The sequence below is a fragment of the Mastigoproctus giganteus genome, chromosome 1, assembly GCF_048544385.1.
Source record: "Mastigoproctus giganteus isolate SK-2022 chromosome 1, ASM4854438v1, whole genome shotgun sequence".
Lineage (NCBI taxonomy): Eukaryota > Metazoa > Arthropoda > Arachnida > Uropygi > Thelyphonidae > Mastigoproctus > Mastigoproctus giganteus.
The window spans coordinates 235,313,895-235,327,520 of record NC_143575.1 but is presented as its reverse complement, the minus strand read 5'-3'; positions in this window follow the sequence as shown (position 1 = coordinate 235,327,520).

Genomic DNA, 13,626 nt, shown 5'->3' with positions numbered 1-13,626 from the left:
TCAGCGACTTAGACCGTATAACCATATGATGTCTGTAAATTTCACGTGTTCTGTAGTCGATTTGCTGTTTGCTGGACGAAAAATCCATGTTACCCTCTCTTGAGATCTACTAACTCGACCACGTTGTAAAAGATCCCGTAAAAATTCCTAACGTTATCGACAGGATTCAAACTCGGGTCTTTTTCACCCGGTATGTGGAGGACGGCGATTCTACCAACGGTGTGACCCGCGAGGGTTGTGCTATTACTATTGCATCCAGACTAGCAAGATTCATTGCCTAAAATGGTATGATGAAGTTCAGCCTTCATCGTTGCAGTCAATACAATCACAAGAAACCCAGAAATACAATGAAATTCCACCGAAACTTATGGTATTTACCAAATGTTAAAATTGGACCAGCACAGCCATAGTCATAACGATTCTTCCGATTTCACAATTTATGATTACAACGGGCTCTTTTTTGGATTCACGTAATAATCAATAGTCACTCATTTTCTGTAGGATCTTGGACTTGCTGATCTCTCTCGCAGTGAGTTCATTAAATCCTGTGATAATTATGTTAGACGCGTACTGACTCTTTGCAAGCAGTGTTAAGGTTCTTCAATCTCATCAATAACTTTGTTCATTCTGCCCTATTTTCTAACATTGATTTGACCTAGTCTTCCTTTCTTGAAGATATTCCTCAGAGTCCAGCAGTAATAGTCACCGAAATTGTACCAAACAAACGATAACTATTACACCGAAGATCCATTCAGTCTTTCTCTTCTGACGTTTAAATTCCAGTTCTCTACAGTATCTCCTTTTTTTTTTATTAAATCAATTTTATTAGCATGAATTGACTACACGGAGATAGCCATCAGCTAGAAGTACGGCGACATTGCATCACATGTATATGTATATCTGCATAAAACACCCTTATTGTTGAGAAGGGGTTTGTCTATTTTTGACTTAAGACTACTCTTCGAATGATTTGGTAACGTAGTATACAGGGTACGTAAAAATTAGCTTCACAACTGTAAAGGTCTGTAAATATCAACGTGTAAATGTCACCGCTACAGTCAACGTGTGCTGACAATGGTAAAAATATATATAGTCGAAGTTTTCATTATCATTTGTTATTGATTGCTGAAGTAGCTACCTGCAGCGCAGGCTTTTTTAGTGTAAACAGAAATCACGACATATGGAGGTGCACAAAGAGAACAATGCTTTTTTTGGCAAGGAAGAAACAAAGTTTACGACGCAAGTTAAGCAGAAATTTCTTACAAGGCTCGGCAAAACTCCACCCAGCAGACATTCGATTTACGATTGGCATAAGACTTTTGTACCTACTTGCTGTTCTTTACGCCGCAGTAAGAAGACCAGTAGTGAGGAACCGCTGAGGAAGTGAGGGATTTCATTCGCTGCGTACAAAAATCAACGTATTGGACCAGCATAGAACTTTGGAGTATCGCAAAAAACAGTGCGGACAATGTTGCGTTAGGGGTTCGATCTAAAATCATGCAAGTTGTAGCTGGTACATGCCATTGCGACTGATACATGATCATTCTTCAGACGTTCTATGCGGACATAGAACTTGATGCCAGAAGATGAAGAATTTCTTGAACGTTTTGTATTTAGTGACGAGTGCGCGTCATGGGCAAGGTGAACACACACAACGTGAGAGTAGGGAAATGAAAAAATTCAACATGGTTGTTGAGATAGTCCTGAAGTTAACGTGTTCTTCTTCACAGAATCACCCTTAGCGTGTAGATTCGTGCTGGATAATTATCTGATCCTGTAAATTGCTTAGGATGAACCTGGCAACAGTGGACACTTCCAACAAGATGGCGCACCCTCCTCGCTTCCATAAGGATGGTCTGGGCTGTTTAGCTCTTCATTTTCCGGTCTGATAGGTAGGGTGCACTGGTCCAATTCTGCTGCCAGCTCGCTCACTGAACCTCGTACTGTTGGACTCCTTTTTGTGCGGCTACGTTAAGAAGATGCATAAGCCCTCTTTTACAACTGATATGAACGACTTGAAGAGAAAGATCGCTGCAGCGATCAACAGTTACACTAGCCATGTTACAGCGCGTTTGACAGTAGGTTGATTATCATTGGCGCGTGTTTGTGTCAGATTGTTGCTGGAAGTAGCATTCGCTGCAACCAGGGCCCATTCTTTAGTTGATAATCAGAATGCGATTATAAAAATATCAGTAATATTATAATAGCATACTCTAATACATACGATATAATTATTTACAATAAGAGAATACAATACACATTTCGATACACTTATTAAAACTATCAATTATTGTAATTAGCGATCCTATACTTTTCATGAACATGAAATTTTAACACAACACATTAAAACATTAATAAGTCTTTCCATTAATTAATGCCTTAACTGAAATCAATAAAATTTCTCTTAATGCATCTTCTTCCTAAATTTCATGTCAGCAAAGTTATTAATAATTTCTGACAAATCCAATTTTGCTACTGTGTTATTATCGATAGATAGAATTGCCAACGAATTGGACCTTGTCATTGACGATTGCTCGCAGGTATGTTTTAAAGTAACTTTAGTTTACTGAAACTTCTCTCATCACTTGCCACAGTTATAGGAATGGTTAGCATAATTTGCAATGCAATCCATAAGTCTGCTAGCATATTATGTCCATAAGCAATCCATAAGTCTGCTAGCATTTTGTTTGAATTTATAAATTTCAAAATACATAAAGCATTATCAGGTACATTTTCAAGCAAATGTACCACCAACGCCTCAATTTCTTGGCATAACTAAGTTTTATTTCCAGTTTTTTGCACCTTTTAAATAATTCATCATGGCCCATATGTGTTCAAGTATGGAGACCGCACCTAAAGAAAGGCATTGTGCTTTTTTTAAAGGGTCCAAAGACGGGTAACTCACCTGGCTGGTGAGATCGGAAAAATGGCGTCCATACGACGATAGACTTCGAATATGTGTTGCAGAGCTTGGAAACTAGGCACCTTAGAGGAGACTTGATTGAGGTGTTTAAGGCTCTGAGAGGCATAAGTAAAATGAATGATGACGAAATTTTCACGGTTATAAATTATTCTAGAACTAGGGGCCATATTTCAAGTTATGGGGGGAAGATGTTTAAACTGGATTGCAGGAAGTTTTATTTTAGCCAGCGAATTTTTCAAATTCAAAGATCAATTCAAAAAATTGCGAGAAATTCAAAGGTCAGCAAGATAATTACCTACCGGGAAATGCATAGGTTGTCTATTTCCTTTTCTTTTATTAATTATTATTATTTTTTTAATTTTCTTCTTCTTATTTGTTTATTATTTATTTATTTTTATTTATTTATTTATTTATTTTTTTTTTTGCCTTGTGCAGCGTAAGCCATAGGTTTACTTGCACCATTTAGCCATTGCTAATACTAATGATAATATCTTTTTTTTGATATTGTACAAAAAACCCCAATTATCATAAAACTCTTCCATTTGTTGAAATCTTTCTGATTGCGTTGTCTAATATTACATTAAAAACATTGTTTTGAAATCTTTTTTTTGTGATTTGGCCATTAAAATCATTAAGAATGGCGAATCGGGTATTTCTGATTTCGCATTTTACATTTAATCCTTCTGCCAAACATTTTGCTGATCTCATGGCTTCTACATAACCAGAGTTTCTCTATTTCTTTAGAAACTTTATACAATTCTTTATAAGCATGGCTGTAGTGCCTATGTCCATGTCAGTGACCTGCACTGATTTGCTTCCCATATTGATTTTAAATAAAATATCATTCCACATGCAGAGGGTAATTAAAAAGCTAAAATCTTCAATTTTTACTATTAGAGATTCAGCTTCAGATGCATAAATGTATTCAGTGCTTAGGTTTTCGGCCAACTCAGTTAAGTCGTTCCTTAATTCTAAAATTTCATTTTTAATAGCTTTAACGCTTTCAACTGTACATTCCCACCTAGTGTAATAAAGGTAGTTATTATTATTATTATTAATATCTATTTATTGCTCTGCTCTAGAGCCATCCCCTGGACAGCAATAACTAGGGGGTGGTTAAGGCAGGGACATGTTCCCGGGGTTACATGGAGCCATATGTGGGCTTAACCTGAAAGGAACAGTATTTACAGAATTCTTTAATTACATACCTGAAAATAGTGGAATACCGTAATATCCCAAATTAAGCAAGTAATATTTGATCAAAAGTGCAGAACAAAACGTGAAATATATGCACAAAAAAGGTATTTCCTTAGTTGAGGCAGTTCATATTTTCCTTCTGTAGCGTTCCTGTGAGTCATAACGGTACATTTGTGTATGTGTCCATTAGCTTATGGCGTCTGTAGATGTGCTGCTGGCAGAATTTATCCAAGCGGATGGTTAGACTGTTTATGAAATCAACCGTGTTTCCTGGGAACATGCGTCTCAGGCCTTTGAGGTTGCTGATACTCAGCGGCACTTGATTTCTTCCGGCATTACGGGAAGATTTTATTAGGTCACTGATATCAGGGGCGTCAATTCGTCCTGTGATTAGTGTGGACAGTGCAGAAGGTTAGCTGCCACAATTCGTTGTTTCCATGGTGTGACTTTGAGATTGATGTTGAGTTGGGCCCTAGAAATCTTGTACTGGTTCCCAGTCCTCCAGTTGAGCCATTTCAGGAGCCAGTATTCCAGCCCGAGGAACTTGTTGAAGTGTGTAGGGGCTGATGTAATAGTAATCTTTTAATCCTTTGCTGTAATCCTTTGTTTTACAGCAAAAAATATCTTAAAAAATGTTGACTTTGCTACACTGTCCTCCCCGATTACTAAATTTAAAGAGTGACATCACAAGCATAAAAAATACTCGTGAGTTGCGCTTTAAAATTCTAGCCTGGACAACTTTGTTTTTGCTTTTGTCATATTGGCACCATTGTCAATGGCTTATGCAATTGCCTAAATGAAGTTTAAAATCTGTTAGCATTTGAGTGATTGATTCAGCTCTTCACCTGTTGTTTCTGAGAGTGGATTAGAAAGAAAGAAAATGTTCTTGTATTTAGATTTCATCAATGTCTAAAACACTACTTTATACGATAGACTTTCCGGAAGGAATACAAAACCACGTAAGGTAAGACAGCGGCGTTTTGGAGATTTCTGAGAAGTACCGCGCTTGGCGGTACTTCTCAGAAATTAACCCACGACAGGGCGTGCCCGTGCCCTGTCGTGGGTTAATTTTTAAATTTAGACGACGAATCAAACAGTCACATAACGCCCCCCAAAATTCGGCGCCCCAGGCGATCGCCCGGTGCTCGGCCGGCTATGGCTACAACTTTCGGTTTCGGCTAATTTTATCCCAATATAATATTTCTTCTATGTAAACGTAATAAATGCTATTGGCTTAAGGGAACAAACGTGTAAACAGACTTTTGAATTAACTTTTATAAAGCGGGGAAAGACATCTGAAAATAGCAGTTTTTGGCCAAAATTATAAAGAGACGTATTAGCACCAAAAGCAGATATTATGCTTTTTCTCGTGTTTTACAGTGCATTGTCTTGCAAAGGGTACAGCTCTTGTAGTCTTTTAGTAGAGCTTTGGCTAAAGGCACCACAGCTTCCCTAAACCGATGTACTGATTTCGGTTAACCATTCAACATTCCATGCTAATATGCATAGAAAGTGTTTGTTACAGCTAACGTCGGTGGCAACACTAGCGTTTTCTGTAAAATAGGTGCAATCTGCGAACGATCTTAAATTTTCTGTTCTGCCTGTTATTTATGTGTTTACTTTTTTCTTTGTAGTTGTTGGCGCATCGGCTTCTGTGGCCATAATGCACCTCCAAGGTTTTTGCAGTACTTTGATCCAAGCCCGAGGCGGGAATCGAACCCATGACCTTTGGGTTGCCAGGCAGGCACTTTACCCACCCGGCTAGCCCGGTCGGCTGTGTGTTACTGCAATTTTTAAAGAGTACTGTACAAAGGTTATGAATACATTATATGAAGGTGTTATTAAATACTACTTTTTTAAATTTTCATTCATTATTACATTATTAAAAATGTAAAGGCTAATAAACGTAGTTTTAAAGATAATTAGAATGTATAGCGCCTTATGGAATATCTAGGTACACAAAAACAGAGATGCTTAGGAAGCAAAGGGCAATAACCATGTGTCAGTGATTTTCGAAGACGGGAACATGTCTCAGCATAATATAAATGCGCATCCATACATGTTTATAGGCCCTGCTCTCCAGTGTTTCTATTATCCAAAATATGTGGCGATTCACCTACCCGCAGTTATCATGTGATTGATTGTTCTGTAGAGAGAGAGAGGAAAGAGGGGTTATCAACGAACTGTATAAGTGGGGAATGACGACTACGCTGGGTCTGGTGTGTGCCAAGGGGATGGGCGTTTTTTGTGCGTGCGAAGAAGGAAGCTTTAATGACGTAACTGTTTTCTCTTAAAGTGACCTAACTTTCTGAAGAATCGTAGTTAAAGTGCACGAGACTGCCGTAACAGCTGGCGATCGTTTCCGTGCACATATTTTTATAATGGATAACCCGTCATAACGCCGCCGTCAACTACTGGTGCCGCATTTCGCTTTTTTGACGCCAAGGTCACTCTTGAAGGAACACACACACAGAGACAGAGTGAATGGGTAAGATGTCATATGTGCCAGTCGGGTGACCCCAGTTGCGCACAGAAGTAAGTCGCGGTGTTTAATTTCGTCTTAATCTTAGCTCGTGAATTGGGTTTTCTGTCAACTGATGAATTGATCGATAAACGAAGAAAAATTCTCAACCTCAACTCGCAATGGAATGAAGACATACGAAGAGATTCCAAGCTGAAATTTTTTCCCCCTCGCCTTTCTTGTTGCTTATATGAATGTTTGTTCTGTCGGAAATTTATCCCCCTTTGAAAGAGAATATTTCGGTCTCTCTCTCTTTTTTTTTTTTTTTTTTTTAATTTTGATTGTCAATTTCACGCACAAAATTATCTTTTCGCTCATATCCGTCTTATATTTTCGTCTGCAGAAACGTGTTCACGAGCCGATTTCAGCATTGTGTGCGGGTGAAAAACCCGGAATAACTGACATTAGGAAAATCCTTCTTCCTCCACCTATGATTGGCTTACTGCGACCTCTGTTGATGAGGACATCAGAAATTCTTTCAGTCGCCCCGACGAGATTCGTGTTTGGGAAAATCAAACTGTTTTCCACACGATGGCAGAGAGCAGCGCAGTACTATCCACTTCGTTACCCAAGTGTTTGATCTACATTTCCAGTATGCAATGGGAAATACGAGGTTCATTAACCGCAGATTCCTAGTTCTTCTTTACAAGACCCTAGCCCTTTGCAAGACTACAATTCTCTTTCCAAATCGGGAATCCTCACCGATCACACACAATCAAGCAAGAGCAAAAAGTACAAGGAGAATTAATACGACACCTAACGAATCGTGCGCCCATGTTCTAAAATAGGTTCTGATTAGTACTTTTTTTTAAAGTTTACGTTAGGTGTGTGCGTTAAACTCAAAAGCAACGAAGGCGTCAGTATGTTGCATATGTTCTTCGGTCGATTTGCTGAACTGAAAATTCTAATTTCTGGGAGACCAACTAACTCAACCATGTATGAAAAAAGCTCATAAAAATTCTTCGCTCCGTGAAACATCCAAGTTCGGTATTTAAACTTTGGCGTTTTTTGCACAATGTGGGAGGCCAGTGATTGTAATCATTGTACTACCGCGGCTGCCGATTAAGCATTATTCATGGTACAAATCAGTCTGCCAAGGACTTGGCAATATTCGGAGTGCCTTCCGCTGAACGAGTTCATATTTGAACTTGTTCAGTTTTTAGAGAATGTGGACTACTGCATAATTTTCTCTCTCTTGTTAGCACTAAAATCTATCTGATCAATTTTTGAGTTTTTTTCTTAATTTTACTTGTATTTCGTACCGCAGCAATGTTATTTCTACTCGTTTTATTACTTTCTATCTTTATTAATAATTGGCTCTGTTTGTCTGATTACTTAGACTGTCTTGTACAGTATAATATATTAGGCAGTGTATTGTGACCACAATAAAGTTCAAAGAAAGATTTTTATTATAATATGGAGGATTATAATATGTCTCGTGGATCAAAGCTCGGATCGTTGGTTATAGTATCAAAAACCATCAATACTGAGTCGTACGCTCGCGGACACCTTGGACAATTCTGTGTTTCCCACACTTTGGCGGCCCCATAGAAAGGGACCCCCCCCTTCTTTAAGCACGATAATTCTCCATCTCATATAGTGAGCTGTGTAAAACTTAGTTTCAGGAAAACAATCCAGGCTCACCTGACCGGCCCAGATACGGATCCAATTGGATACCTTTTGGAACGAATTAGAACGCCGGATCAGAGTATGGTCAGTGCCCCCCTTCCTCTACACCTGAACAAGCGGCTGCACTGAAAGGGAACTGGACCCAAATTTCCTCTGCGTGCTACAGGGAAGAAGGGTGAAGTACTCCAAAAGGACCAGTCCGACATGGCAACTTAGTTGACATAATACATTGTTTGTTACTCGTTTGGAGTTTGATTTCTGTCAAAGATTGAGGAATTTCTAGTCTTCTTCAATCGAGGGTGTAGGTTAACCGATCTCAGATGGAGGAGGGATAGAGTAACCCCCCTCCCCCTTTGAGTTATTCCGGGATTTTCGACCCTCAACAGCATGCAGTTCATCCCGTGAACATACACACACACTTGCACACAAAATGCATTCCAGGGATATGAGTTCTCAGGGTTCCTTTGCTATAAAATAATTTAAATTTTTGGCATTCCAAACACTTTCGATCTGGTAGTGTATTTTTCCATACTGTCTCTGCTTATTGTTGTTTCCGATCTTCTCTTTATTTATTCATTGATTTCATTGTTTTTCTGCCGGAAATTCTTGAAAAAATTTGCAAGCGAAATATACTGATCCCCCTGTATAAAATCTGAAACAATCAGCCAGTCTACTTGTCCGAAAGGCTGTTTCCTCAAAATTCCAATCTTTTGCTAGTATTTTCATATCCGTTGTAAGTTTTTGTTAGTGTTTTGCGTCAAAGTAACTAAGGCTGCGAGTTGTCAGTTTATTGTTTAACTGCGTGTATTCTACGGTCCATTTGCCTGTTTTGCTAGATGAATTTCTAAGAAGGAGCCGTGCGATCTCGCTAGAGATCAGCTAACTCAGTCAAAGCCTAAAAAATTCCTATTTTTGAAAATACATAAATTAACCACGTACATATTTTATTAGATGTCTCAACTAAATTAGCGCATGGCATTGAGTACAAGACGATGCCATTTGAAGGTAACGAGTGTAGAAATTTACTTATATGTGGTGCTGAATTATTTATTTAACATTAAAGAAATATAAAAATAAGTATCTCAGATAAAATAATAATATTTATTACTACTTGCAAAATTACATCAGCAGCCGCCTAAAATGAATTGGCAAGAAGCAGTTTTTCATAATCATCTCAACAGGGTCCATTCCAAAACCTGTGTACAAAAAATTATCGTTTATTAGTTAAAAAATTAAGAAAACAAAAATAAGTTAAGAAAACAAAAATAAGTACAAAAATTTCTTTGACATCAATTCAAACCTTATTCGTCTTCACTGGCAGTTTCGCGTGATTCTGATGGTGACTCATTTCCAATATTTATTATTATTTTTTCAATTTCTGTCTCTAGAATGCAATCGTTTTCAAATATTCAATTCTGTCCCTTTTTTTCTACTTTTTTGTCAGCAAACAGATCCATTTCTCTGCCCGTATCTCTTCAAATATTTGTTCCCATAACACCTTGATTTCGTTAAGTTTAAAAGTGTTTTTTGTAGCCACCTAATTTTTACATTAGCCGAAATCAATTCAATAGTATTCAATTCTAGGTGGCATGGAAGCAGTCTACGAACAGTATTATACCTACTTTTAAACTTGATGAATTAGCTAGCTTATTCATCTCACAGTTATGAATAATGTTTTAAAAATTTTCACTTTTCTTTTCTATATGATAACTTCCCCTTGATTGTGTCGACTTATACACTGCTCGACAAAATTAACAGAACACGTAAAAAACGTGGTATAACTCGTGCAGCTTGTGAAGGGAGACAAAACTTGGTATGGCGATGTACCATAGAATAACGATGAAATTGAGGAGACAGCGAGAAACTTCGGACCGGTATAGGGGTTGTATAAGAATTACCAAAAGGGTCACGTTACAAAAGTCGATACAAGATGCTCGAAAAAATGGTCACATGACATCATTACGGCGTATGATCCTCTCCAACGGCCAAACAGGCCTGACAGCGGTGAACCATTCTCGATATAAGGGTATCCATAAGATTCTGTGGCAACAAGTCCCATTCTTTCACCAACGCAGACCTTAGCTCACCAAGTGACTGAGAAGTTGGCTGTCAGCGTGCAATGCGATGCCCATGGGCGTCCCACACATGTTCAGTAGGATTTAAGTCTAGTGATCGTGCTGGCCACGACAGTCGTTGGATATCTTGAGTTTCAAGATCTTCCTCCACCACTTTGAGCTATATGTGCAGTGGCGTTGTCGTGCATGAAAAGAAAATCTGGGCCAACCGCACTCCTAAAAAGTCACATATAGGGTTCGAGGATCTGTTCTCCTGATCACTGCGCAGTTACGGTGCCCCTATCAAAAACATGAAAGGGGTGCTGCCGCTATTATTATTCCGCCCCACACGAGAACATCGCCTCCACCATAAGTGCCCCTTTCTTTGATGTTGGCGGTGGTACCGCATTTCTTTTTTTTTTTCCGACCGGGCTAGCCAGTTGGGTAAAGTGCCTGCCTGGCAACCTAAAGGTCGCGGGTTCGAATCCCGCCTCGGGCTTGGATCAGAGTAAAATGCAAAAACTTTGGAAGATGCCACAGAAGCTCATGCACCAACAACTAACAAAAAAAAAAAAAAAAAAAAAAAAAAAAAGTACCGCATTTCTCATCGCCATTGCGCTGGTAGCACAATGGTATCGTCAATGTCACCACACCGGGTGGAAAAGGCCCGTGTTCGAATCCCGTTGATGACGTGAGGAACTATAATGGGCTTTTTTCACTCCGCGGTTGAGTTCATCGGTCTTAGGCGTAGATGTCAAGGTTCCTCCCCCCCCCACGGAAAACTGGGGTTTTTGCGTCCAGAAAAGCAGGCAAATCGACCAGAGAGCATATGTAATTTAAGGCGGATACACACTATTATCACGTCACGGGACTCATGCTTATGTTTGGGGTATTCATTCCTCGTTTAGGGGTACTCGCATTATATCTTAAGAAAACCGAACAATTTTAATAACAACCATTTTATTTCTATATTTTGTTGATTTTTACAAGTTCGTGGAATGCAAAATTAGTCAAATTTTAATAAAATTAACCTAATTATAGCCCGTGCTTTAATTCGTTTAATTCGGAAAATTTCATTGTTATAGTTATAAACACTAAAGGAAACTTTTTATAAATATTAACTTCAAATGTTTTACATAATTGTTTACAATACATATTCAATAAACCTGATTTATTTTATCAAAAAGAAAATATTTACCTAGCAATACTTTTGAGCGAATTTCTTTTAACAGTTTTTCATTTTTTAGTACGTAATGCTTAAAATTCTTTCATGACATATTGTGATTGGTTTTCTGCAACAGTTCTCCTTCAACATTCTTTAGGTCTAATTTATTTCTATCCTTTTTCCACGCGTTAAACATTGAGCTAAATACTCGCTCACTCATTGCATTCGAGTGAGGCAAAGAAAAAACAAAATTAATATTTTTTTCTGTATTACGTACTTCGTACGCATTTAAAATTTTTATCCAAACATCTGTGGTATTTTTGGGGTCTTTTGTCTCAATATTTCTACGGAATGATTTCAGCAGAACATATTCTTCATACAGAAAATCGATATTGATATTGGGAATTTTAAATAAAAAAAGTTTGTTGCCATTACAACGAAATAAAAAAGAAGCCAAGTAGAATGTAAAAGGTTACAAAGTAAGATAATATAAATATTCTACAACCCTCTTTATAAATAGGATAGAATGTCGTATTCGAATCTTTAATTAAGGGTGCATTTCAACAACAACTTTATCGTCAGTTAATTATTTCTTCTTGAATAATCATCTCAACAGGGTGTTTTATGATTTCTGCTTTTTTCAAATGTTAAAAATGGGGTATTTTGGAAATTTTATTATACTTCCAAAAGGGGTACGTTGTATATGTGTCATTCTCTTCGAGGGAAGCTGAAGCGAAATGAATTGCCACAGTTCATCGTCCTCTTCAGATTTTGAAGAAGATTTAGAAAATGCATGCGCTTTTCTTATAGACGAGAAAACAAAAGAGAGTACGCAATGGGTACACGACATCAACTGGAAGAGAACAGAAAAAGGCGAATTCCATCATTTACTGCAGGACTTAGAAGAAGATGAAAATCGTTTCACGATGTACTTACGGATGAATAAAGAAGAATTTAATTTCCTATATAATCCAATTAAGGATGACATTCAAAGGCAAAATACGCAATTTCAAAATTCAATCAGCGCTAAGGAAAAATTAGTTATATGTTAAAGGAAAGTTAAAACACTGCAGGTTTAATTTTGAATAAGGACTTATTCTGTCAAAATACGAAACAAAAATTTTTAATGAAATTTAATAACAACAAAAAACTACTTCTCAACCCTAAAAATTGATCTTGTAAGAAATTGTTATGAGTTGTGCAAATTGAAATGATCGACTTGTTCGTCCTCTCAATTTGTAATTCTGTTGGTCTATTTTCCTCCTTTGGCCATTTTTGAGCGTCCCTGTGACTGGACATTTGCGGTGAATATGCCGAGTAGCTGGTCGAAGTGGGGGGTGCTTCGGAATAGGCACAGGAGCAACGACCTTGAAGTTGTTGTTATTTGTTTTCGGATATTCTTACTTGTGCGCTGAAAACAGATTATTTACTTCAAATTTAATTTTATATTAGCATTTCCTCCATTTTTTCTCTTGTCACGCGGTCACGCCTAACGAAATTTCTGTAGAACAGAAAAATCTAACTCTTGACAATGTCATTTGAAGCCCGACGTGTTATCTTGTGAATACAGCCAATGACAACAGTGCTCTCCGAGCAATAAACTAATTGGTAAATATAGCTCCCCCACCCCCACATTTGACGTTAGATATGTATACGAGTGAAGTCTCGTGAAGTAATAATAGTGTGTTTCCGCCCTTACAGACGCAATACACATGGGTAGTTGAAGTAACTTTCTGGGTGACCCTAATGAGCAGTTTTTTTTTTATTGTTTTTTTATTCCTCGACGCCAGATGAAATGACGTCTGGAATCTGTTTGTAGCCTAAAACGGGACTCATGAAAGAACAGAACTGTATCCCATTTGTCAGAGTTCCGAGTCACATTTTCATGGCACCAGTTTCGACGAGCTCTGCGGTGGTTTAGGGTTAATGGGATACAAACCACTAGCTTCCTTGCGTAGAGTCCACTTGCATTGAGCTTCTTAACACAGCCCGGTTGGAAATGTTTTCACCTATGGCCGCAGCAACCTCAAGAGACAGTTGATGGCAATACATCGTAGGGTCATGTCGTCTTGCTGTTAGAGCCAGATAGCGGTCTGTTCTGGGTGACGCAGACTCGTGCGACCTTGGCTATCTCTTG